Here is a 21,970-nt window from a genome sequence, read left to right on the forward strand (position 1 = left end):
CCCGTAGACTTAAAAGGACCCCGGAGCGATGCGCTTCCGTTTCCGGGGTGGGGCTAGGGTCGCGGAGGCGGAAGTGACTCGGCGGGGCTCGGAAGCATGGGCTTTGGCGTTGCCTAGGGTTCACTGGGGCGAGCGATAAGGTGGGCGGTTCGAGTCTTTGGAGAAGATATTTTGAGTTTTGAACAGGGTGTGAGACTAGTCTAGGGCGCCCTGGGTTTCACTGTGTCGTCCAGGCCGGCCCCGAACCTCCCTCAATCTTCGTAGACCACGCCATCACACCAGGTGTTTCTCCTGTTAGGTCCAGCTGGCTTCGAAATCTGCGTAGCCAGGCTGCTTAGTATTTTACTAGAAAAGTCGTATTAATAAACGAAAGCAACTCTCTTCTTTGGGATGTTGTTTAAAAACTTAGCTTTTAAAATATGTAATCTGTAAGAAATATGCCTGGCATATATCGGGAGCTATCCGAAGGCTTTTAGAAATAGGACATTGCCCGTAGTGGTAACGATTACCGGTGTCTTCTGATACCACCCCGCTACCCCTCTCTAGTCTTAACGCTGGCCCTTACTTTGAATTTATTCTCTCGCTTTTTAAAAGATTTAGTTCATGTACCGTATGGTTACTTTTTTTTAAAAAAAAATGAGAAATAGGAGTAATTTGCTGTTAGAGAGGTGGTTCGGCATGGTTTCTGAGTCTACAGGTCCTTGCACGTAGCTTACCTTTGTTTCAGTTACACGTACAGCTGCCAGGTCTTTGTGACAGTTAACTCCCCAACCCCACCCACACCTTGTTGCTGTAATTAGCCCTCATGTGAACATTCTTAAGCTAACCCCCAAGCCCTATGTTTTGCCACTGTAATCAGCACGCGTGAACATTCTTAATGCACGAATTCTGCCACTTACATGAGAAAGGTTTTCTAACATGTAGCTTATGTCTAGGAGAAAAACTGTTAAGCTACTTTTTGGTTTTAATGTCTAACACCTTTGATAATTGTAATATCTTGATCATCTCAGTTGAAAACTGTTGGTTATCTTTTTATTTTGACAGTTGTTCACATCTTCCCAGTTATTTTGTATTGTATAATCACTGATTTTTTTCCTGATTTTTTTAATCCTGGGTAATGTGGAATTTTTATTTCCTTTTAGCAAGCAATCCTTGCGTTGGCATCACAGGCTCAGTCTTGCGTGTGAGTACTGGTTCTATATCAGTTGACTCCTCTGAGTATTGCTGTGCTTTAAAAAAAACATTTTTACATGTATGGGTGTTTCGTCTGCATGTATGTCTGTGTAACGCATGCATGCTGGGTGCCCTCAGGTCAGGAGTAGGCGTGAATCCCCTGGAACTGGAGTTACAGAAGGTTCTGAGCTCAGAGCCGTCAGTACTCTGAACCACTCACCGAGCTGTCTCTTCAGCCCGTGCTGTGCTGCTCTCTTGAGTCTGTCCTGTACCTAAGCACTTGGGTTGTTTGGGTACCTTAGCAGTATTTTTAGCTGTAGTTTATTACATGAATCATTCTCATGCTGCTTTGATTTGTTCTGCACACACTCATATATGTGAGTGCATAACTTGAGTGTGAGTGAGTTCATACTAGATTTGGAGAACATGCTTGCCCATCTTTTTTTTTTTTTTTAGATTTTGCTCACATACTCTGTCTTGCAGTGTTATTTTTTATGGTTATTTTGTGAGAAATAAAAGGTTTCCCTTGAAGTTTTGGCAGCTTGTCATAGCTATAGCATTTGACCAGGGTCCTAACATAAGGTGAAGTGGTGAGGGAAAAGAGAAAGGTGTGGGATTTTTTTTTTCCTCCACACTTAAGATGAAGGGTGTGGGATTTTTTTTTTCCTCCACACTTAAGACTACAGAAATTTTCTTTCCTTGCTTTTATACAGAAATATAATTTCTTCTATACTCTCACTCTTTGGATGGGAGGAGAGCTGTGAAGCAGTTTAGTATTTCCTTACAAACTGGTAGCTCACAAATGTGTCTTTCCCCAGTTCTTATGGCTAGAAAAAGATTATTAATTAATTATTACAGATTGTGCCGTTACTACAGACTTACTAGCTGCCAAGTCAGCTACAAGAGAGAAAAGGAAGCAACTGTCAATGAACCCATACCACTAAGTTCCGGCCCTCTCTGCTGCTATTTGCCCATTTTTATTTCCTTCTTGGTGTCCTCAGATAAGGAAGGGCTTTGAGTATTTTATCCAGGTTTTCCTTGTGATCAATGGGAAAGAGAATTAACAGTGGGCCTGCCCCATCCTCTGTTACAAATTAAACCATAATGAGGTGTTAGTACCCATCTATCAAAGTGAACAAAGGAAAGCTCAGGTAGTCCAGGGGTTAGGATGACTAGAGTTCTCATGGACTACAGGCTGTGTGTTCCTTCACATGGTACTCAGGATAGTAACAGTGAGATAGCATGAAGGTGGAGGACATAATCTCTACAGTGTACAGTGTCGCTAAGCTATGGTGTTCAGTCAGTTAGGTATAGTCAATGTGTTTTCAACTTACAATTGGTTTGTTATATGATATTTTCAATCCAGTGAACTTTATGCAACCTCAGAACAAGTCAAGTAGCATTTTTTTCCCCTTCTGGAAAATACTTGTCACACTCTACTAAAATCTGAACAAATGCATGCACTATGACCCTGAAACTCCTCAGGGTGTTCCCTAAGCCCTACAAATGTTTATACTGAAGATGCAAGTAACAGTGTTCGTAACTTCATTATTCATGATGTTCCCAGTTGGAAGTTTTCTGCTGTTCTAATGGTAGCCAGAGTAAAGAAATAATCATACAGTTGTTTAGTGAACTACAACATGCAGCAGTAAGAGTGACATTGAAGCCACATTGAACACTGATTGTCACCCGAAATACAACATTGAAATGGTAAATCCAGACACAAAATGGAAAAGTCTATATCATTCCATTTATGTTAAGTTCAGTAACTTCAGAGTTAGTCTCCTACAGCGCTTACCATTGAGAACTGGAGATAGTGACTGGGGCTAGTAAAATGGCATGTAGTTACTGGAATAAAGGAGGGAATGTAGCTGGTAAAGCTGTGGGAGAGTCAAATCAGCAGAAAAGTGGAGGTGGATTTTTCTGCCCCTCGTGCCAGCTCCCAGATCACAACATGAGACCTTGTTAATTATAAACGTTCACCCAATAGCTTAGGCTTGTAACTAACTAGCTCTTACAATGTAATTCATTTTTATCAATCTTCTTTTTGTCTTGTGGCTTTATTACCTTACTCTGTCCTGCCCACTCTGCTTCCTTTTCATCTGGCTGGCGACTCCCCCCTTCGTCTTTCCAGTGTCCTGTGTGTCTGAAAATCCTGCCTAACTGTTGGCTGTTTAGTTTTCTATTAAACCAATGAGAACGACACATCTTCACAGTGTACAAAAAGATTACTCCACAACAGAAGAGTCCTTTACAGTGAGTCTGGGATAGAATAAGTACAGTTGAAATGTAGGTCTGCCAGTAACCGCAGCAGGTGAGTTCAAAGACCATAGGGGGCTTTTCAGGGAGGGCCATTCCTAGAATAGAGTGAATTTCTTTGTATTAACGTGAAAGGAAAACCCAACTACCCATTATTTTTATTCTAATTTTTTGATTAGTAATTTTGTCCCATCTCCTGGGTACACTTGACCTATCATGGTCAAACATTCAGAGTGAATTATTCATGCAAGTTACTCATACATGAAACTATACTTATTGATTGATAAATATTCATGCAGACAAGCAAATCTTGGTCCCTAAGAGGTTAATCAGGTATGGTGGACACATCTGAGATTGTGAACTTACATAATAAAAAAATCTGTCTTTATTTACTTTGTTAGGGCTTTCTCTACTTGCCAAGAACCAACATCAGAATATACCCTTTAACCCCTGCCCCCAAAGCCAAACCAAAGCAGACAAAAGAGCTGGGGAGGTGTGTTGTAAAAGGTAATCTCGTGGAATGTTGGGGCAGAAGTATCACTCAGGTCTGAAAAGGGCTAAGAGAAGCTCCTGTGTTTCAATAGCACATTCATCTAAGACAACTGTTTCCGTCCTTAGTTTACAGGATTCTCAGGCTGCACTACGATGCTTAGACCTGAGCAAGCAGGCTTTTAGCTTGTCCTGACCCCATGTGCGCTTTGGAAAACCTTCCTTGTAGAGATCCCGGTCTCCTGTGTCTTGGGCCACACTAAACTTGGTCCTGTGTGGCTCCTATGTGATAGGAATCCTGGTGTCTTTCATTACCCATGGTGATAGTGATGGGGCACTTAGGTTGTGAGGTTCTCCGGATGGTCTCTTGTGTATGGTTCCAGCAGAAGGTCCATAAGCTCTGGGGCTGGCTTCTGTGAGGTGAACTAGCGACCCATGTCCATGGCATGCCCTGGAAGGAGGCTTGATTAAAATTCTCACTGACCAGGGCAGAAGTTTTTTTTTATTTGATGGGATCATACAAGTTTGGACCACTGAAATGGTGCTGATTGACTGGTTGATAAGTGATATATTAAGAGGAGTGTATAGTGGGCAGGCCACAATACACTTTCTGTGAAACACGATTAATAAAAACTCAGAGGCTGATATCGGGGTTCAACCTGAAGATCCAAAAAGCAAAACAGCCAGCCACTGGCTCTTACTTCAACCTTAGTCCCAAATGGTGATCCTGCCTCCAGTAATCTCAGAAGGAGACTGTGAGTGAAAGCTGTCTCCTCCTGTTTTACAGTCCTCTCTAGGTCTTAGATTAAAGGCGTGCACCACAGTTTCAATGGCAGACTAGTGTGGCTATTGGGATTAAAGGTGTGTGTCACATTGCCTGGTCTGTAAGGCTGACCAGTGGGGCTGTTTTACTCTGATCCTCAGGCAAGCTTTATTTATTAAAATACAAATGATCTTTGGACCTGAAGTCACCTTTATGAGGTTGTGTGGACTCTCCTCTTTCCCCAAGGGAAATACAGGTAGTCATAGGTCCCTTTAATTTGCCCCTGCTGCCATTATTTCTACATCCAGGGCTGCAAGTGGCATGCTAGGTAGCATTTTTTTTTTTATGGTTTTTCTTGTCTCTTCCCAGGGCTTTTCCTGACTGTGGTAGTGCACAATTAGCTTGCCCCTTTCAGCCGTACCTTTTCTTGCTTTTAATTGACACAGTATCTCCCTGCTCTCCTAGGTGGTTGAAAGTCTTGTTCAAATGATGGGTATTGCTTACCTCAATAAGAAAGTGCTTCCTCACCTGCCTAGGGCCCCTCACCTGTCCTTACTGCTGGTAACTGTGGAGAGAGCCAGGCTCCCAGTTGGCATTGCAGTATTCAAATTCCAGGGTTGCCGTGAGGAAGGCCCAGAAGGGTCAGAAGACGATGTGGATGGAAGATGGACTGCCCTGTAAATGTAAATGCTAAACATTCTATAAAGACCAACAATTATGTTTTCTTTCATTTTATGGTGACACTTGTGTTTGTGTTCCTCTTCCTCAAGTTCCTTGACAGTGTTCTGGAGGCCATTGTAAAGTGGCTCAGACTGCACAGTGGATGTTGTGGGGTATGTGTAGTCACTCAGTAGGCACCAAGCAGATGGCATCAGAGAACCCAAGAGGCAAAGCAGCCGTACTGTCTCACTAAGAGACTGTAAGAGGGTGTCACTGGATAACACTGTCACCATCTTCTCCTTGCAGTAAGAGCTGTGAGATTAACCAGGAATGGTATTTCCAACAAAAATATAAACAGGTTCCTTCTGGGAATGGGGAAAATTTTCATGTGTACTGACTCAATAAATAGAATAGCCATGCAATGTGTTTTTCTTACCCCACACATTTATCAATGAGTTGGTACACCTCAGGTGGGCCCTGTAGCTTGTAATTACTTTTATAATCAAATTGTTGTTAGAGAGAGCTCCTCCCAACGTCTTGGATGTCCTCATAGTATTGCTGGGCAAGGCACTTCTGCTAAACAGTCTGCACTTCAGACCCCAGTAAGTATCTTCCCTGTAGCTATATTTCCAAAGGGTCTGCTTGCTCTGGTTGGTTTCTGTGTGCACCTGTGACCCAGTTGGTTATGGTATTCAGGGCCATGATAGCCTCTAGGCAGTGCCATTTGGGAAAAACCACACAGGGAGAGGTAGCTTGATCTTTGTGTTTGTGTGCTGAATAGCAACTTAACACAAAATTAGCTCAAAAATTTAATCTCAGTTTATGTGACTGAGAAGGTTGGGAGGGGCTTAGTTGTTTTTTCTGCTCAGTGTTTCACCATGCCGCTATCAAGCCGGCTGCAGCAGCTGTGCTGGCGGCAAAGTCATGGGTGAGCAGCTATCTCATGTGTTTGTGCCCCACATTGGGCGCAAGGTGATGTGCTTATCTAATTATCCTTATCAATAAAAGACCAGGAGTCAGATATCAGGTAAGGACCCGAAAGATCAGAGAAGCAGCGGAGCAGCTCCCAGAGGCTTCCTACCTTTTCCATCCCTTCCTCTAAAAAGGGCCGAAATCTTCCCTAAGCCCTGCCTTAACTACTTCTTCAGGCCTCTAAAACCTCTGAGGTTAACCTTGGTCAGCTAGTGGCTAACTCTGCCCTCTGATTCAAAGCAAACTTTGTCAGAATGAAATCAAAACATCACACTACAGTGTAGATTTGTAGTTGCAATCCCAGCTGAAGCTTGGAGTCTTTTTCTGAGCTATTCTGGTTTTTGGTTTTGTAGAACTCTGAATACTGAGGTCATTGTTTTCTTTGCAGATTCTGGCCAGGGCTTTCCCGCAGCTCCTAGAGAAGGACCTCAGCCGTGCATCATGTGGCCCTCTGAAAGCATGGAGCTTATTGCTCCGAAGCCAACAGGAGAGCTTCTCCCAATTCTGCTACTACTGCTGTTACAGCTGCTTACAACAGCTATTATCGTTGCTAGAGTCTTATATTCAATGTGACATCATAGGTGAAATGATTCTACTCTGTTTGCTGTGTTACATAACCTAATAAAAGGAGGGACATCCCGTTATACTAAGTGTGTCAGGAATCTTAAGAGCCATTTTTAGGTCTCACCAGCCATGGTTCTTGAATGGGTAACTGCTGTCAGCACATGAAATCCTTCTTAAACAGGTTGTCTGCTTTTTTTTTTTTGACATTCTTTTGGGAACAGCCACTAATTTATTAGTGTACTTAGAAAGTATGAATTTCCAATGTGAATCTACATCGACACTCATGTCTCACAGACTTCAAAGGGACATCTCTGAGCATGTTTTGTCATACAGAGTTTTCCTTACAATTTAAAATAAATGTACTCTAAGAAATGATTAAACAGTGTGTATTTAATGTAATTTATAACTGACATTTCAAAAAGTCAGTGATAGGAGACTGGAATGCACACACTTGCACACACACTTCATAACCCTTCAACTTAACAGCGTTTTCTTATTCTGTAGGAATCATTGGTGGAATTTATTTGCCAGCTGGTGTTTCAGAGTCCTTTATAAATTAATTATAGTATTTACTAGCCGTGTGGAGGTGAAGAGATCTAATTAGGTCAAGGAGGCTGGCCCTGCTGGAGACCCAAAAGCAAAGCCGGGAAGGTGTCAGCTGCAGATCCCTGTTGTGCTCTCATGAGTACACGTTTAGGGGTGGGTAGTGGAACAGCAGAAAAGATACATACAAGTTTACAATAAAAATAGTTTTGATGAAAGTTATTGAAGCTGTCCATCAGTAAATGAACAAACAGACAAAATTCGAAAACCTTTTCGCTGACCAAGGCTTTCTCAGGTGTTCTATTACAGTGTAAGAACTGGATGTACAATGCTAAACGCATAGCCATGGATTTATTCCCTTGGTCAGTGAACAGAGCTGGTTGTGGTAGGTAAAGAGGATTGTATCACAGTCTCTTAAAGGAGCACAAAGGTGGCAAACACGTCTGTATAAGCATGAGAGGACTGGGTTTTAGGCAGACTTAAGGGTAGGGGAGGTAAACGCATTGATGTTACTCCATCACAAGTGTCAGAACTTAATCAGACAAACTTTAAAGGGTTGGGAAAGGAGCAAGGTCACAAGAACAGGAGTGAGCCTGGGGTGCTGATCCTGGAGGCATTGCCTGGTTGCTGAGCCTTTTCCCACAGCTCCCATCCTCTTCCACTGTTCATTCTCTCTCTCTCTCTCTCTCTCTCTCTCAATGAGAGACCTTTGAGAAAACTCATTCATAGTGATGTAAATAACCTAGTTTAGCATTTACATTCTTATAAGGGATTTCCAAGTTACCAGAAATAAAATCTCAAAATCAGGGGTCAAAACCCTCAAAATTTACTGGGGCCTGTCGTCAATATAAATGGATGGCTAAGGGCCCGAGTAAGACACTGGGGAGTGAGGGGGACTGTGACAGACTATTTGAGGACATGAAAACCTGAAAACAAATGCTGTTTCAGCTGAAGCAAAAGTGCCTGCTGGATGATTATATCAGGCCAGTAGTTGCCCCTGTATCCTGCCTTGAAAGTTATGTTTCTAATTTTGTGGTAGAGAAACGGATCCAAGAAGAGGAGACAGTGTGTCAAGCCCTGCATACAATATTCTTCCTTCACCTGAATCTGTTGGGGGGAGGTTCTGGCCAGCATCCCCCCAGCTCACTGTCTCACAGGCCCCCAGTATCTGGCCCGCCTTCCTGTCTATTACTGCTATTCGTTTTTCGTTTGCTGTAACCTGAGAGCATCAGAACAGATATGGAGACTTTTTACAGACAGAAACTACAGGGAATAGATGAACTAACTGTGGGGGTTCACACCATCAGCGCTCTCCAGCTTCTTGTCTATGAGGAGCTGTGTGGTCAGGGAATAGATGAACTAACTGTAGGGGTTCACACCATCAGCGCTCTCCAGCTTCTTGTCTGTGAAGAGCTGTGTGGTCAGCTCCTGCTGAGACCCTGCCTGCTCTAGCATCTCCAGGCAGTTCACACTTCTTTAGCCTCAGGCACAGTTTTGGATTTCAGGGCCCATGAAGCACAGTCAGAATATCTAGTCCCCTAATGAGGAAGAGGAATATTAGCTTCTCCATAGGCCATTCACTTTCTTTCCTAGAAGGGCACCCTAGGGAAAAGAAAAGCAAGCTGACAACCTGGTTGAATCCTTTGGTCAACAGAAAACCCAGCTAAATGGAAAAATAGTTTTAAAAAGGAGGTTTTGTCTCGTTTTTCTAACACCATCCTGAAGGGGTCAGGGTGGAGCAAGGATTAGTGTTGAGAGATATTTGATTGCACTGCAAAACTCCGAGACTGTTATAAAAATTAACCTTGGATTGGGTGTGGAACCAGCAAGTAGTTGACAGGATTTAGCCATAGAGAGAATGGAGGAGTCAGGAACACAGATAGAGTGATGCACAGGAAGCAGTAGGGAGGGACTTAGAGATTCCTGGTCTTTTTGGTTTGCGACGAGTGGAGAGACACTTCTCTTATTGGGTCTTCAGCCAAAAAGGAAGGTCAGGTGGTTGCTTCTCGACTTCTCTGACTCCAGAGTCTTTAGAGCAATAGAGACTTAGTTAAACCCACATTTGGGGGCCTTGACCAAACTGGTACTGGTAGAACGAAAAATCCCACCAGAGCGCTGACTCTGAGGCCTCGGGGCACAGATGGAAGTTAAAATATCAGCAGACTTAGGTGTGGCTGCTAGCTGACAGAGAAACAGTAGCTTAGTTCTAGTCAGTAAGTATGGAATCTGTTGTCTCGTGCAGCATGGCTTCCCTGGAGGATGTCGTAGGATGTCACACCTACATTTTGTGTTTTGGAACACAAAAGGAGAAGATTTTATTTTTTTTAACCATCACTGACCTGTAAAAATCTTTGTGTACAGCCAGGGTTTCCTTCACTGTCTTCCAAATGTGCATAATTATTTTACTTGGTATGAAGCAAGCTGAAACGTTTGCAGCAGTGAGCTGGCTCGCTCACACTGTCCCATAGTTTGGTCAGTGATGAAAATCCTGGCACTTTGGATTTAGAGAGCTCGTTCTGCCTCCTGATAGCCTTGCAACCACAGCCTCCTTGCCTGGCTACAGGAGTGGATAAACCCTGTTCTCAGTAGTGAGAACTGTCTGTAGAACTGTTTGCTGGGGATCATCTAGACACAGTCAAGAGCCAGGTAAGTGCCTGTTCTGTGGTCACAGTCATTCTTATGCCCTAGACCTCAAGCTCATCAAAGTGAAATGGGGACAATACTCTTTAAGTGTGTGGATTTTAAATGAGTAATTCTCGTGAAATGCCTGGCAGCAACACACTATTAACAATTTTAATAACCAAAATAGGAATGTTGAATATTTAGTATAGCACACGCTCAGTAATAACTCCTGTAATATTTGTGTTAACAGGTAGACATCTGTACCAATCTGTCTGGGTTCTAACCCATTGTTTGAGTGACTGATCCTGATCAGGTTATATAATGTCTCAGGATCATCTGTAATAAAAAGAGAATAATGATAGCATCCGCTTCCTAATGTGGTTTGAGGCTTCATTGCCAAGGTCCCTCTAAAGTAATAAAGGCAACAGCAGGCGAACAGCACACAGCCAATAAACCTGAGCTGCCGGTACCTCTCTCAGCGTCAACCCCTGCCAGTGGAGAAAGTGATTATGTCTGCTTGTCCGGGCTGAAGTGTGGTAAAATGTGATGATGCTCATGGAAATAGCTAGTCAGTGGTGGGCACCCGATAAATACCGGCTTTCTTTTCCTGTTTTTGATTCAGTAGACAATGCAGAAGTTTATGATGCTTTGGGATTACAGCATGAATGCCAACCTCATCTGTGTGTGATTACAGGACAGAAAAGATAGATGGAATTTTACCAGTGACATGCATTAAACACTGTTCATTCAATGGACTAATTCATTGTCTGGTTTTCTTCTCAAAGTGGCTTCATCAAGAAATATCCAATAATTCTTAATTCTTTTGATTCTGGTCACAGATAGGGCGATTTACTCTCTGCAAAGAAAGATGGAGAAATAGGTTATTTTTCAAGTTTTTGGTGGCAAACCTTGACTCACAGCCTGCAGGAGCTGCAGGAAGGTGCTGTCAATCACAGGGTAGTCAGAGAGCTCAGGACTCATTACTTCTGGTTTACTTCCAAGACTTACACCTGCAGCTTCCTAATGAGCCTGCCCTTTGGAGACAGCTGGCACTCTGCAAGGTGCACGCCTCGCTGAGCTGCTTCTTGTTTCAACTAACTTGTCTTCATGGCTCTGTTGGTCAAAGTCTTAAATGATGTGAGAGCCTTTGGTAAGGCTATAATTGGCTGAAGCAGTTTTTAACTGGTCTACAGGAGCACACACTGATGGAACTGGTCTTCAGAAGCACACCTTGCTGGACAAAGAATGGCAGGATTTGGGACAGTGTTAACAAAGAGCCTGGGGTGGGGGGCTCTTCAAGGTGTTCACTGAAGAGAGAAGTTTATAGCAGATAATAAGATGTGATAGGCAAGACGTCCAGCAGGTGGCAGCTTAGTAACATATAATCACAGGTCGTTGTGGGAACTTGGTGTTCAGGATCTTAGAAAAATCTCAAACTATGTATCTTAAACATTGCATATTGATTGTAAGTTTGTGTGTGTGTGTGTGTATGTAAAAGTTAGCACATACCATCTTGCCTATGATCTATGGTAGTTTGGAAAATCAGAATTGTCATGGGAAGTAACCCAGTTGAAGGGACATTGAAGTTTTCTGGGATTTTCTACTGTATTTAAACTAACACTCCATTATTTTGAAGCACATATATGCATTTTCCATGCTCTAAAAGATGGCCGACTTGAAGTCATTTCTCAAGTAAAATGACATTTCAACCAACAATTGATCACTTTGAGAACTTGGCTATCCTAAGCAATGAGTGTTTGCAGAGGTTTTCTCTTACATGTACTTGTAGCTTGATTTCATTGTCATTATTTTGTGTGTGTCATAGTTTAAGAACATTTTTCTTTAATTAAAACATGTTTATTATTTGATAATTCCGTACATGCATATTTTATTTTAACCATATTAAACTTCTCTCCTCCCCCCAGTTCCTCTCAGATTATACCCTGCACTTCTCAACCCCTTCCAAACTTTGTTTCTGTACACACACACACACACACACACACACGCATGCACGCACACACACACACACACACACACATTCTACCACATTTAGGTTGTGCTGCTCATACACCTGTAGGTGAGACTATCCACTGGACTGTAGTCTACCTATTAGGGTCCACATCCTTGCGGAAAATTGACCTTTGAAGAAAACTGACTCTCTGTCCCCCAGAAGTCATCCACTGTCAATAGCCTGTCAACTTGGGATGGAGGCTGGCAAGGCTCCTCCTCTATGGAACGTTGGCCGGTTTAAGGATGTAAAGATCTTGTGGAAGGAACCACAGCTGCTCTGAGTTCATGAGCCTAGTGGTCCTGTCGTGTTTGGGAGACACTGTTTTGCTCAGGTTCTCCTTGACCTTATGCTCTTAAAATCTTTCTACTCCCTCTTCCAAATTTGTCCCTCAGCTCTTTGGGGTGGATCTGTGACATAGATGTGACTTTGTGGCTAAGCTCCCCACAGACATTTACCCTCTGCACTTTAACCAGTTCTCAGTTTCTGAGTCAACTGCCATCTGCTGTCCAAAGAAACTTCATCGGTGAGGTCTGAGAGCTGAACTAATATATAGGCAGAGAGATAAGAAATTAAGGGGTGGTATGTTGCTATGTCCACTGAACAAATAAATAAAAGTAGGAGCCTATGACCTCCCACACAATGAGTTCTTGGCCAGATTTATAGTATCCGGTATCAGATGTGTATTCCTCCTCTGAACTTGGCCTCAAACCAATAAGAAAGCAAATTGTTGCCCCCATAACATTAGTACCATGACTACACCTATGAGTATGTCTTGACATGCCAGGTTCATATGTGATTAGACTGTTGATAATTTTTTCTCTCAGCAGCCTGCATAGCATCTTTAATTTCTAAAAAAAGTTACCCAGTAGGGAGGAAGCTTCTTGGTCAGTGCCAACTTGATTTCTTTTTGTCCTGTGACCAATGTGTATGGTGTCTTCAGCACTTGGGTCTTACCATCAAATTTTGGTGGGCAGCCCATAGCAATGGCAACAGACTGTATTGTTTTGGGATTCTCTCAGACACCCTTGACTAACAACTTGAGGAGAGGTATGTCACAGTGGGTATGGGTCTTTTTACTTATCAAGCTAAGGTCACTAGGGCAAGCATTGCCACTTTTGTAAGGTAACTCATATTAAACACATATATGCATCTATCATGTATATACACACACACACATGCACATATGCAGTTTATGGAATAGTAGACTTCCTTTCGGCTTCAGTGTTAGTGATCCCTCTGCCCCACCCTCTCTTTCCTCTGCCCCACCCTCCCTCCCTTCAGCACACTTAAACTTCCCTCCCCATTTTATCTCCTTTACCCTTTGTCTCACCCATTTTATGTTCTCCCTCCTCCCTTTAGGTCTTTCTTCCTTATCAATGGCCCGTTCTTCTTTCCTGTATTCTACAGGGCTCCGAGTTGCACACAAAGATCCAAAGATTCCATGGTAGGATCCACACATGAGTTATAATCGTTGTTAACGTTTAATGATAAAGGGCAGCATTAAGTTACAGGTCCTTCGTTTGTTCATTCATCTCGACAGACATTTATGAGCCATCTCACATGCACTGAAGATTCTAGCAACCATGGCCGGGACTGTTAATGCACAATGAATACCTCACTATGTGCATCTCTTAGAAGGAGCTCGAGTTATGAAGACAGACAGGCAAATTAATAGTTATACATAGAGTGATAAGGGCTATGACGTGTTTGTATATGACTATGGAAAAGCACACAAAGGAGCAATCTGTGTTTCTTGGGATTCTGTGGTGACAACAAAATAGAAATCACATTTGAGGTAGGCCTTGGATTAGAGCAGGAATTCTCATAAGACAAGAGACAGCTCAGGTTGTAGGAAAGGAAACACGCAGAGGCAAGAAAGCATGTGAAGTGTGATAACGTAAGACAGGAAAAGGCAAGAAGACATGGGTAAGGCAGGGGAAGGCAAGAGGACATGGGTAAGGCAGGGGAAGGCAAGAGGACATGGGTAAGGCAGGGGAAGGCAAGAGGACATGGGTAAGGTAGGGGAAGGCAAGAGGACATGGGTAAGGCAGGGGAAGGCAAGAGGACATGGGTAAGGTAGGGGAAGGCAACCAGCCTTGAAAATGTTTCAAAGGAGATGGCCTGGTACATGCATTGAAGAAGTTATCCCTGGCATGGTGCGAAAGTTAGTCTGTTCTATGAATGGGTAGCATGTGGTGTGTTCAGGTCCTGTAGCATCACCATGGAGGTATAGTGGAAAAAGACAGATGTTAGGATGGGTTTTTAGAAACTGAAATGACAAATCTTGATGGTCAGTTGCCAGGGAAAGGCAAAAATTAAGGAGAAATGTCAAGATAAACTTAGCTAGGTCTAGGCCACATGATTAATATTGAAGTTTAGAGGGGCGTTTACTGGATCATGTTCAAAAGTTTCTGAAAATCATAACACGAGGCTCTCCAAAGTCATTGCCAGTGGAAATGCCGTGAACTTTTGTGTCCTCAGACCATATGCTTGGTTCTAATCCCCGCACAATGGTGTTTAGAGATGAACCGTTGAGGAGGTAATTAGGCTTGGATGTTGTCATGGGTTCTCATGAGGGGATTAGTGTCTTTACAAGAAGAGGCCAGACAGACAGCTTTCCCTCCAACATGTCAGGATCCAGCAAGGAGGTGGCTGCCAAAAGCAGGCCCTCACCAGAACTGGAATGAAGTTGTACGGTAACCCTGCATTTCCAGCCTCCAGAAGTGAAGTCATGAGATGTGTGTTATTTGGTCAGAACAGGCTGAACAGACTAGAATTATCAAATTGTTAAGAACTTATGAAGGCCATACAATCTCTGACTGATTCTGAAATCTAACCTCTTCACTGTTCTGCGTTTAGTTCTGTATCTGGTCCAGGGAATACAAAAGGAAAAACACTTTTCCTAGGGAGGATAATGTGTTCTTTAACATCTTGAGGCTGAAGGACCTTGTGGGTTAGGCAGTAGATATATTCAGAAGCGAGCTGGAAATAACAATCCAGTTTTGAATCTCAGGAAATAAATAGAGGTCAGAAAGCTAAGGTGTAAGAGATAGTGAACAAAGTCAGAATAGCGACCCTGAAGGCCCAGGAAGTAGACTTAAAGCGAGAAGACAAGGGAAGAAAATTGTTCTGAAAATTCCTGAGGCTGTTCAGCGGGAGGAGTCAGTGGGGGATACTGAGAGGGAATACATAGATGGGAGGAAAACTCCCTGTAACTGTGGCACGCATCCACACAAACCTGGGAAGAGTTGCTTCCTCTCCTGTGTGGCAGAAACTTGGACCAGGATCTTAACTGTCTGCTGTTTCTGTAGGAGCCTTACTATAACTGAAATTTCTCCTCTACAGTCTCTTCACATCGAGTTTCCCTCCACATAGATTGTGTAGTCATTTGAGGCCGTAAGCTCACACCTCTTCTGTGATCCTCCAACCGTCCCATGAACTCCTGGGCGATGTGTGAGCCCGTTTCACTCCCGCCATCTTCATGTCTCTGTGAAAGCTCAACTTATGGAATGTGTTTGAAATTCCCGTGGCAGAGCACGTATGTCTTCCGCTCGCCCACTGACTTCATTCACAACATACTTTAGATGCATTCATTATCAATATCCTGTCACTCAACAATGCCCCCCCATAAAACATCTCACAGTCAAGAAGGAAGCATGTGTCCATGTGTGATTAGTAAAACAATGGTGGCATATTACAGGTTCTGTGATGTAGGAAGTTGGAGTGGTTGTACCTGAGTTAAAATGGGAACCGTATCATTTAGAAGTTTACGGTTTGTATTCTGATCCTCAGAGCAGGCATTGAGTATGGAGAGAGGAGGTCTCACTGTCGAGGGCCTGTGCTGTCTTTATTCTGCCCAGCCTCACCTGTGCTCTTAGAAAATTTTATCAGCCCATTCCCTCTGTGGACATACAATCTCATCACGTTTTCAGCTTTGTGCTTCATAGATCATTTTTCTACCTCACCAAGACAGTCAGTGTTATACACTTTACAATCTCTGCCTCAAGGTCGTTTGGTCTTGTGGCCTTGCTGACCTCATCACTGTGACAAGGTGGACCTGACCTCCCACCTCCTCTGAGGTGACTTGCACCTCTCATCATCATTATCTTCTGCTCTTCTGACACAGTCACTCTGCTTTCTTGACTTTTGCTCCTGTCCCCAAACTTCTACCCCTGGCTAGATGTTGCTCAGAAATTATGCCATTTATTATATGCTCGGCCTCTGTCTTTTTACAAGTTTCCTTTCCCTCCAAAGCATGTGAAAGTATCCTCTATCTCAGATACATCCGTGTTCTCTCGTACCCTTTGCCTTTTCCTCCTTCGTTCATTTTTACTCCTTAACAGCCTGGCACTTGACTTCAAGTCTTGACTGAACACTAACTGATCAACATACACACTACACATGTGTGTGTGTGTGTGTGTGTCTGATTTTTTAGTTGTGTGTTTGTTTTCTCGTTTCCATACTGTGGTAGAGTTTTCGCCTCCATCTTACTTGTAGTGGAAGGTGGAGTACAAATCCAGTCACAAGGAACCTGCCCTTATAGCAGTGGGAATTGGAAATTGGCTTGGCCATACTCACATGAGGGGTGAGGCCGACAAGATGCCTTAAATTTTGAACTCCGTGGGTTTCTTTCAAAGCTCAATTGCATTTCGTTGACATTTGATTTTCGAAGCCTGTGCTGCGTCATGGGTCAGTGAGTTGAATATCCCTGTCTCCCTCTTTGCTTATGGCTGCTTCTTAGGGTATAGGCACACTTAGGGAGTTGTCCCATGCGTACAAATCATCATTATTTTATGACCTGTGCGAAACATGGTTTAGGGGAATCAAAGACTTTTAGAGTCTGGACTTTCCCCTACGATAGACAGATTTCCAAAGCAGAAACTTGGCACAGAGGAAGTGATAGGAGTTTTTTTTATGGGTTGTAGAGATGAATATTTTTATAGGTGACACAGGGAATTCCTTGCACACACATAAAATATATTTCTGATATTTCTAAAGATATTTGTCATTACTTTTTAAATTTTTCTGTGTCTGAGTGCTTGTCTGGATGTATGTCTGTGCACCACCTGTGTGCCTGATGCCAGAAGAGGAGTTAGATTCCCTGGCACCGGAGTTAAAAGTGGTTGTGAGCCACCGTGTGGATGTTAGGAGCGAACCCTGATTGTTTGGAAGAGCAGCAAAGCTCCTCACTGCTGAACTGTCTCTCCAAACACTGTTTCAGATATTTTAAATCAAGTATGCAATCCATTGTTACGGCTGAGAATGTTCTAACATTCTGACTATTGTGCTATTGTTATTGAAAGGACTGCAAATCAGGACAGCAATTCACAGGATTTGTTTTCTCTGGTAAATCTCATATTAGAGTGTTTAACTGCAGTCTACCCATAAAAACGCACTAAACTCATGAGGAGTTTGAAAGCTAGCTACTGACTGGCCCTCAATGTATGTGACTTTCATCTTGTAGCCTGTGAGCTTATTTAACAGTAGAGGGGCTGGGATCAGTCTCCCCACCCCTTTGGGAACTTGCTCTCTAACATTGACATTCACTACAGCCAACCTGATGCTAAAATGAACCATTATCCCACAACACTGCCGTGCCTTCCATTCTCCTCACACCCCAGAGCCTGGCTGATGCTTCCTTTGGGTCGAACGTGCACACACAAGGCACTTCATCAACAGTTCTCTGCATTTTCTGTTAAATTGTGCTTACTCTTCTTACAGGAATTTTCCCCTAGGTACTTTTTTTTTTTCAAATAATACATAAAGTATTTGTATTAAAACTTTGCAATAAGAAACTTTGTGACTATAAAAACTGAAAAAATAATATTGAAGCACAACTTGGAAAAATTATAAAGCAAAAAAACCTAGTCTAAATATTAAAATCAAAATCTCCAAGAGCCAGTGCTCCTTAAGTGGGGCTTCTTTGGTGCCTGCTCCACAAAGTAGCTATTTTACCGTCAGAATTATAATAAAGCAGAGGAGCTGGGGAGCTGGTTCTGATGGTAAAGAAGATCTGAGTTCAAATCCCTCACACCTCCATGAAGAGTTGAGCTGCTCACCTGTCATCCCACAGTAGAAGGAGGCAGGAACAGGAAAGTCCCTGGAGCTTGTTGGTCAGCAAGAATACACAGTCAGTGAGCTTCAGACTCGGGGAGAGACTATGCCTCAAAAATAAAGTGCAGAAACAATTGAGAAAGTTAAACTGACCTAATAAGTTAAAAAATTCCTAAATTATGTTCCTTGGAGGTTTTATCTTTTAAACACACACACATACATAATGAATTTTAGTTATTTCCACACCGTTTCCCTCTCTCATACCACCTTCTGCTGTAACTTACCTTTTCCTCAAGAACTCACCCCCCATTTCATGTCTTTTTGGTGTGTGTGACCCACTGAGTTTAATTATGTTTCATTCATTCACTAATTAGCTTAATTAGGGTTGTCTGCCTGAGCGTGGTTGGGAGGCTTTTTACCCGAGCAGGGGCAACTTTGCAGTGGCTCTACCACTGAGGAAAGTTATGTCGTTTCCCTCAGATGCCATTAATTGCCAGCTGTCCTCCTGGGCAGGGCGGCCCCTCATGAGCCTTCCCCTCGGTGATGACATCTTGTCTGGTAACCGCGGCTGTACTAAGTTCACGAGGGCGGAGGCCATGTTCCATACAAAGACTGTGTTTCACAGAACCCCCTCTCCCTGCAGCTCTTCCGCAGTGCTCCCCAAGCCTTGCAGTGAGTGATCTCAACAACCCCTTTAGGGCCAAGCGCTCCACCGTCCTGTAGTCACAGCTCTTCCAACGTACGGAAGTCTCTATATTAACTGTCCCACGATAACAAGATGCTTCTGTGATGAAGGATAATAACTTTGTTTTGAGGGGCATCTAAACAGCTGTTTACCTTCAAAAATACAACCAATCTTTAAGTTCCTGTGAACTCTGTCATCGTTTTGTTTTAGAGCTCCTGTTTTCTTGAGTGATCTCATTACAATAAAATATGTATTCATAGGTTACGTGTGTGTGAGTGCCTGTGTGTGCATGCATGTGTGTGTGTGTGAATAAGACGTGGAACCCTAGCGATGTAAATGAGACCAATCAGAAGGATTTTGGTGAAAAATGTAGTGAAAACATTGTCAGAAAAGCACACAATTCTCTGTGAAAGTGGCTCAGCTACATATGTGAAGGTTGGGCGCTGCCATTTTTCATCATGTCTTTTCCCTACTACCATCACCTCTCCTTCCTGTGTGTTCCCTGGTGGAAGATTCCTTTTGTGCGTCTTTGAAGTCAGGCTTCTGAGAAACCCTCTCAGGACATCGTAGGAGGGAGCGCTGAAGCGTCTGGCTGTGGTTCCCTGTGACATGAGGACCTCCGCTGGAGCTCTGCCTGTGCTGTGTGCTCAGAACTGGCCCTGCAGCAAGCTTGCCGAGTGTGCTGGTGTGGCCAACCTGCTCTGCTCTAACTATGGGAGCTGTCACTCCTGAGGCTTCCAGTTTTCATCAGCACTGTGCCTTCTTAGGTCTCTACAAATCACATGTATCCTACAGACTCAAGCCAAGCCCTCTGAGTCCTGCGCTGTCTGCAGCCAGAAAGGCTTCTGTCCTGCTGTAACTCTCCCCACTGCTGTCTGCCTGCTTCTGACCTGACCTGCACTGGAGCCCTGGAGTCCTGCTTTTGGAGTGCACGGCAGTTCTGGTTTGGGGGAAATCAATTCCTTTCAGGGCCACGCTCATTCATTCATTCTTTCTTTCATTATTTATATCTCAACCACAATTTCCCCTCTCTCTTCTCCTACCAGCCATTCCCTCTACCCCATTCCCCCCCCACCCCCCACCCCCACTCACTCCTCCTAGGGAGATCAAGCAGCCATGGCATCTCAAGTTGCTGGAAGCCTAGGCACCTCTTCTCCTATTAAGACTGGACAGGCAACCCTGTAGGAGTGGGTCTCAAAAGCAGGCAGCAGAGTCAGAGAGAGACCCTGCTTCTACTGTTTGGAGTTCTATCAGAAGACCAAACTACAAAGCTGTAACATGTACAGAGAGCCTATGTCAGTCTCAGGGTGACATCTTAAAGGGTCTTAGACAGCCTTGGAAGTGGGGGGGTCTTTGCCAATTTGTCCTTGCACTCTCCTTCAGCCCAAGGGCACTGATGACGTCTGCTTATTATTCCCTTATCATAGCTGACAATTTGTTGTGCGAAGCTTTCCTTGTTTGTCTCTCAGCGTGGCTTGTTTCCAGACTGGATCTAGGCTGACAGATTTGGTGCCAGGCTTCCAAATGTATTGCTGGGATCAGTGTCCTCCTGGCTTTGTCTCCCTTGGGTTGTAGCCAGCTTAGCCAAACTCCCTTCATGTGGTTTCACATTTGTTTTATGACTTTGATGAGGTCAACATTCCTTTTTCACAGAAGCCACAAATTCCAGCAGTTTGTCTTGGGTTCCATGCACACCACACACCCACAGTGTGAGCCGAGGACTGGACTTCTTCCTCTCTACTGATCTGGACTCTGTGAGAACCACATTTCAGGGCATGTTACTTACAACACACGGCTTCTAGCATCGGATTTTACATCAGTTTTACAACAGCTTTACTGTTGCAAATGGCATTAACTCACCCTAAATCAAAGAGAATTTACTGGTTCATGACCCCGAGAAATCCACAGGTGAACCTGGATTTGTGTGCTGTTTGATTCTGAGCTCAGATGATATCCGGACGCTCCCCAGGGCTGCCCATCTTCCCATGCTGACTTTCCACATGAACACAAAGGACAGAACAGCTCCAGGCTTCTGAGCTTCAGGCACAAAGCAGTCAAGCCAGAGTTTCCCTTTTCCTGAAGTAGATGTCCTAAGGGTTGCTATCGTAAGGTCTGAGTTAGGAGGTCAGTTGGGATGCTGTTATGGTCAGCTCCTAAGAATAATGTGGCAATAGACTAGCTAATCAGAGGTACTAGAAATGGTGGAGTTGAGGTATTAATTCTGTAGCATGTGTCTCCAAGCAGCAAGGTTGTCAGTGAGCAAAGTGTGGAGTTGATGCAGTTATCATGCTCATACTTAGGTAGCGGTCGGGAAAAAAAAATCTTAGTGGACCTGAGAAGGTGGAGGAATTTCACTGACACTGTTTTGATTCTGAAAGACACTACTTGATGTATTAAGCCACTTACCAGCCTAGTGTTTGAATTTTTTTTTTAAAGATTTATTTATTATGTATACAACATTCTGCCTCCATGTATGCCCGCAAGCCAGAAGAGGGCGCCAGATCTTGTTACAGATGGTTGTGAGCCACCATATGGTTGCTGGGAATTGAACTCCGGACCTTTGGAAGAGCAGCTAGTGCTCTTAACCACTGAGCCATCTCTCCAGCCCCCTAGTGTTTGAATTTTTGACCCTCGTTATCTTCCAAGACTAATTTTCACTGTTGGTGTTGGAAGATCATTCTTGGAACTTGTGGGGTCTTTCTGTGAAGGAAGACCTAGGGCAATGATGGGCAGCTAAACCTCCTCTCCCTCAGTGAACTCCTTCTGAAGAGAAGCCTGCAGCTACCCAGACCTGACAGGTGAGTTTGGACTCACCTGGTCTGGGAGTTCGGGGAGCCTCAGTTATATAGTTGTGAATGTGATTCTGGTCTGTGTGTTTTCTTATTACACCAACATGAACTGTGTTTTCTCCTGTTTCAACAGAGCACTCACTGTTTAGAGGCAAGTGAAGAGGGGGGCACAGATCTGCCCCAGGACCAGCCACCTTACCTGAATCACATTGCAGCCCAGGTGTGTTATTGCTCTGGCTGATTTATTTGTAGATACTCCTGGGTTGCCTGTCTTAGAGGAGCCTATGCAATTATCCTGTGGCCTCATGTGCATTTCAGCACAGCCTTTCAGATAGAGGCTTGGTTTAATATCTTTAGTGATATTTCATCTGCCGCTATATCTGGAA

The 21,970-nt window shown here is 43.7% G+C and overlaps 1 long non-coding RNA gene across 1 annotated transcript; it reads left to right on the plus strand.

Moving 5' to 3' along the window:
- The first annotated feature begins 3 nt into the window (after positions 1-3).
- LOC121446468 lies at positions 4-7,249 on the plus strand. Its single transcript, XR_005974059.1, has 3 exons — positions 4-140; positions 1,143-1,183; positions 6,705-7,249. It is a non-coding gene; the product is annotated as an uncharacterized LOC121446468 (long non-coding RNA).
- The last annotated feature ends 14,721 nt before the right edge of the window (positions 7,250-21,970 follow it).

This window comes from Microtus oregoni, unplaced genomic scaffold (genome assembly GCF_018167655.1).
Source record: "Microtus oregoni isolate MIOR12 unplaced genomic scaffold, Mior012 000000F_ref0000247, whole genome shotgun sequence".
In the NCBI taxonomy this organism is placed as follows: domain Eukaryota; kingdom Metazoa; phylum Chordata; class Mammalia; order Rodentia; family Cricetidae; genus Microtus; species Microtus oregoni.